Source organism: Panthera tigris, chromosome D4, assembly GCF_018350195.1.
Source record: "Panthera tigris isolate Pti1 chromosome D4, P.tigris_Pti1_mat1.1, whole genome shotgun sequence".
Lineage (NCBI taxonomy): Eukaryota > Metazoa > Chordata > Mammalia > Carnivora > Felidae > Panthera > Panthera tigris.
In genome coordinates, this window is record NC_056672.1 from 73,945,431 (window position 1) to 73,951,441 (window position 6,011).

Sequence of the window (6,011 nt, forward strand, 5' to 3'; positions counted from 1 at the left end):
GGAAGTCAAGGTGGCTCGGGTGTGCAAGGTAGAGCACCAGAGAGAGGAGAGCTTCACCGGCAAGGAACTCTGGACCTCTGCAAAGGGTCACTTGCAAGTATTCAGTTCACTGATCACTGCCTGTGTGTGAAGAAACTGAGTCTTAGAAAAGACCCCAGAGAACAGGAGGAAGCATTGCCTGCTGAGAGTTCACCCGGCACGGGGACTAGTTCCTGATCCCTACAGCCAGTGTGGGAAACTCTCAGCACATGTAGGGGCGGTTAGAGGGCCAGCTTCGAAGGGTATTGCCTTGGTAGTGGGGAAAATTCACTAGAGTAAATACCGCTCTTGTCTTAGCAAAGCTTAAAAGGAAGCCCTGGAAGGATCAAACTGCTTCCACATCCCAGAAAACACACCTCAAAGATACATTTTAGAGATACGTAACTGTGGCTGGGCCAGAGAAGATGTTTAAGCGGATGGACTAAGTGTGCAAAAAGTTTAAAAAATATATATACACCTTTATCATTTGTGGTAGTAAGCGTACCAAATTAAAACGGGATCTATTCAAATTTGTTTGTTTGTTTGATACAACAATGTCCAGCACACAATGAGGTAAAATTTATGATGTCTGGCATCCAGTAATAACCAGCCGCCCAAGAGCAGCAAAATAAGGAGAAAAATCAATCACGTGTGACCCAGAAATGACATCGATGATAGAATTAGCAGATAAGGACATGAAAACAGCCATTATAACTTTATTCCATATGTTCTAAAAGCCAGAGGAAGGGTCAGACATATTGAATAGATCCAAGGAAGATATTTTGAAAAACCAAAATACCCCAAATGAGGTTCTAGAGATGAAAACCACCATGTCAGAGGTAAAAATACATCAGATGGGATTCACGGGAAGTTAGACGTCAGCCATTAGTGAATTTGGTGACACAGCAATAGAAACTATTTGACACTAAACAAAGAAAATGTAACCTGATCTGCAGGATAGAAAGCAGGTGGCTGGTTCCCTGGAGGTGAGGGCTTGGGGAGGTGGGAGGGGCACTGGGAAACTTGGGGGGATGGGTGTGTTCATCATCATCTCGGCTGCTGCGGTGATGGTTTCACATGTGTTTATGTGTGTCAAATCTCATAAAATTGTAGCTTTGAACATGTGTAGCTTATTGTATGTCAATCACGCCTGCATAAATCTGTTACAAAACAAGTTTCCAAAGGTCGTGCGGCTAGTACATTGCAGCCTGGCTCGGGTAGCTCAGCTACTTTCTACTGCAAGGTATCTACTGCTATTCCCATTTTATGGATGAAAGAGAGTCGAAGGGATGATGGGCCTTCTCCAAGACCACACAGAGGGTAAGTGACAGAGCTAGGATTTATATCCATGTCTGGCTGACTCCAGATCAAGTGTTCCTTTTGTTTCACGGTCCACGTTTCTGCTGTTGACTTGAAGTCAGCAGACCCTACGCACACAGCCTCTGCTCTCCCACGCGTCTCTAGGTCACCTCCTCCTCGCTCTGCACCTCTTCCTCCACGTACAAAGCCCACCCTGGACTCCCAGTCCTCACCCATGGATCATTACTCAGCTGCCTATTTTCTGTACCTGGAAACATGGGAACAAATCAATTTGTAAATGCCTGGACCAGAGCGGGGCTGAGTAATTGCCAATGCATCTTTGTGAAAGCAAGAGCTTGCTGGGCACTTGGAAGGCAGCCCCTGCCTGTTTTAAAGAAGTAGGCACTCTGAATGCAGACAGACAGCCGAGCATGCGTGCAGCACGTAGCATCTAGGGAGCCCCTTCCCCTCTCCCATCTCCTTACGTTCACGGCAGAATGAACATCTGACCACTTTGTCAGCAGACGCATGAACTTTATACAGTCGGAGCTGTTAGAAATGAACCCTAGAACCTAACCACCTGGGTTGTACCTGGGGGGCGGGGTTCATTACAAGAGAGGGTCCAGTAGAAGCCAGATGGCTGCTATCAAACCTTATGCATGGGGTGGAGGCCCGCCCTGACGACTTCTGAGGTCCCTTCCCAGGCAGGCAGTGTGTAACAGGAATGCTAAGCTTACACTCAGAACGTGGTTGCTATTATATGTGAGGTTGAGGGTGAGAAAGGATCTCTGTCCTGTTTCCTGCCCTGCCCCTGTCCTGACTGACTCAGCACTTCCTGACCACTGGATTGTCTCTACCTGTCTGGAGCAAAGCTTTAATCACCATGTAAAAAATGTTTTGGTTATAACTGAGAAAAGAAGCTACTCTATATTCTCCAACCGTGTACCTCTGAGTGGTTATGAGATACAGGGCAGAGCAGGACACGCCTCTCCTGTTACTCTAAGGATACATTTAATAGAAATCTGAATTGTGTGAACTAGAAGTGTGGCGATATAAAACATATTCATTAAGCTTTCATACTGCCCGCAAAATTTGAAATGATGCAAATTCCCATAAATTGAAAGAAAAAAAAAAAAAAAGCACCGTGGAAAGAATGATTTCCAAACTGGAAAGGGACTGGGATGAGTTGTATTTCGGGTTTCTTGGAATTTTGATCCATGGCTGGTAAACTAAAGTACCCATTTTCCTTGCCCAGGATTTGGGTCCTGAATCACATGTAAGATCTTCAGGAACCCTGTCCCTTGCACTGCCCTGTTACAGGTGAGAAGCTAAGGCCAACATCAAGCCAGCTCGAATGAGATGTTGTGTATTTTCCAGAATATGGGAGAACTTGGTTTCCAGAGTAGCACAGCCCAATAGAAATATAATGTGAACATTGTATGTAATTATACTTTTTCTGGTAGTCATATTAAAAGAAGTTAAAAGAAATAGGTGAAGTGAATTTTAATGAGATATTTTATTTTACCCAATATACTCAGGATGTTATTTCAACATGCAACCAGTAGAAAAATTCTTTTTGAGATACTTTACCTTCTTTCTTTTGTCCTAAATTCTCAAAATCCTGTGTGTATTTTATACTTAGAGCACATCTCAACTCAGAATGGCCACATGTGGCTGATGGCTTCCATATTGCACAATGCGGGGCTAGAGTATTTATGGGCATGGTCAGGGCACTAAAGAAGTTTAGTTGGTGAGGGGCATAGTTGCAGGGGATGGTGCCTTCCAGGAAACAGTGTGTTAACTGCCCCCCCTTTTTTTTTTAATTTCTTTTGTGTTTATTCATTTTTGAGACAGAGAGAGACAGAGCGCGAGCAGCGGAGGGGCAGAGACAGAGGGAGACACAGAATTGGAAGCAGGCTCCAGGCTCTGAGCTGTCAGCACAGAGCCTGATGCGGGGCTTGAACCCACAATCTGTGAGATCATGACCTGAGCTAAAGTCGGACCCTTAACCAACTGAGCCACCCAGGTCCTCCTTGACTATCTCTTTAATGATGCTCTAGAATGCTCTCCCATTCTGGCAGCCATCGTATCATAATTACTACATTTTAAGTCTTTTCCCACCATGTGGTCTGCCCCAAACTCCAGTTTTCAAAGGCATCTCCTCGCACAAGGAGACTGAGAATCATTGGATATATTACACAAGCCGCAAGTCAGTTAACTTTTTTTTTTAACAATAAACCCCCCATCTGTAGAATGGTGATAGGCAAGAATAAAAAGGATAAAAGAAGACAGCTGATGTGAGCGGTACAATTTGATTTTATTGTGAATGGTTACAATCATATTCCTTGGCTTTATTGCTGAGTGTATGCTTGCGTATAATTTCATCTTTCATCGGAACTTCAAAGCAGGTATTTGAACTTAAAGCAACCAAAACATACCTTAACAAACAACTAAGCCAAAGGAAAAAAAATCCACAATTGACTACATATATTTGTTGAACCTCCAAGAAACCAGATCCAAATATTAAAAAAAAAAAAAATTACTGTTTTTTTTTTTTTTTGAGAGAGAGAGAGAGAGAGAGAGAGAGAGAGAGACAGAGTGCAAGTGGGGGAGAAGCAGAGAGAGAGGGAGACACAGAATCTGAAGCTGGCTCCAGGCTCTGAGCTGTCAGCACAGAGCCTGATTGGGGGCTTGAACTAACGGACTGTGAGATCATGACTTAAGCCGAAGGCGGATGCTTAACCAACTGAGCCACCCAGGCGCCCCAAACCCAAGTATTTTTTAAAAGCTTAACCGAGAATTGAACCAATCCCTGCAAAACAATAACAGCACTAAAACAAAAGACCCCATAAGTCATTTCCGATAGTCTGATGGTTTCCCGTCCCTCCTCTCTGCTGCGGACCCCAGTCACAGACCCTGGGCCAGGTTCTGTACATTCACCACAAGGCTCCTTGGAGGCATGAAAAAACACTATGGTTCTGGTGGAGGGGTGAGGCATCAGCCAAGTAATCATTATTAGCTTATCATGTGGATGCAAATGCGCATTTGGGGCTTGTGTGTTTATTTCTCAGAATGTGCAAAAAGGAATAATTTCAGAGGAATTTCTAAGCTGCCAGGGCAGGGCAGTCTGTCCTTAGGCAATTATCACAATATGCTCAGGTATGTTGACTGAGAACTTACTTAAAAGAAGACGCTCCAAGTGAGAATCCATTCAGCAGCCTGTTCCACTCTGTCCTGCTCAGAATCAGATTATTTCCTTCCCATGTGAATGATAGGTTATTATTATGTACCCAGGAGAATATTTGAGGCTATGGAACATGGATGTTGGACAATATTTCACTCAATGCAATTTAATGAAGAGCAACCAGAATGGTTATGCTCAATCTCCTTTGCATAAACAACTAACAGCATGTCGAAGCACTACTTTCTTAAGGATTATCCTAGGTACAATTTTCATGGGCTTTGGGGGGGGGGGAGATGCCTGGTTCATACATTAGTTTTTCTCCTTACACTGTATCTTAGTTTTTCTTTCTTTCTTTTTTTTATTTATTTTTGAGACAGAGAGAGTGTGAGCAGGGGAGGGACAGAGAGAGAGGCAGACACAGAATCTGACACAGGCTCCAGGCTCTGAGCTGTCAGCACAAAACCCGATGCGGGCTCGAACTCACAGACCATGAGATCATAACCTGGGCCGAAGTCGGACCCTAACTGACTGAGACACCCAGGCATCCTGTATCTTAGTTTTTCTATCAGTAAAATAGGATAATCACGGCTGCCCAAAAAGAGCTAAATTGAAGTCATGTAAGTAACTTCTTGGCACACAGAAGGTGCTCAATAAATACTTTTCCTTTCTAGTTGCCAAGGCAGAATTCCCCTCCCAAACTGATCTTTCAAGTAATTGTTGGGTATTTTCCAACTGGCACTGCAGATGATAGAATTTATTGACCCTATATAAGTCATGACCAACTTTAAGTTATAGCAGCCCTCGAAATGCTTTCCCCAGGCTGGTGTCCAATAACCAGACTAGGGGAGTTTCTGTTCTCGGCCCCAGATTGGTATGATACTATCAGTGGTAAGATACTATCCGTTCCCGTGACTGTAATGTCAGTGTGTTCTTAGAGGCTGAACAATCAATCAGAAAATAATGAGGAATTAATGGGACCTGTGTGTGAAGATGCAGGCGTATTACTAATTAACTCCTTGGAATTAAAATTCTAGAAGTAGAATGGTTGGTTATGAGGGGCTGCACATTTAAAAGACTTTTAGAACGTGTGACAATGAGCTTAAGAATATTCCACCAGCAGTGGATAAAAGTGCTCCCTTCCTCACAACCTCATTACAACCAAGTATTGCCATTTTTGTGCTTCCTAATATGAAACATAAAATGGCATAGTGTTTAATTTGTAAGGCTTTGTTGGACGTTTTTTCCGTGTGTTTATTGGCCATTTGTGTTTATTCTTTTCTGTTTGTGTTTTTAGCCTAAGGTCCTCTGAGGTTAAGTTTTTCCTTATTGGTTTATAAAGGATCTTCGTAATATAGATAGATTAGCTCTTTACCATATCTATAACAACTGTTTGCTTTTTCCCCAGTGTGCTATTTGCCTTCTAAGGTTTACTATTCTGTTTTTCAAAATTGCCTAAAAAGTAATGAGCAAACATTTATCCATCCAATAAACATTTGCTGAATGCCAGCTA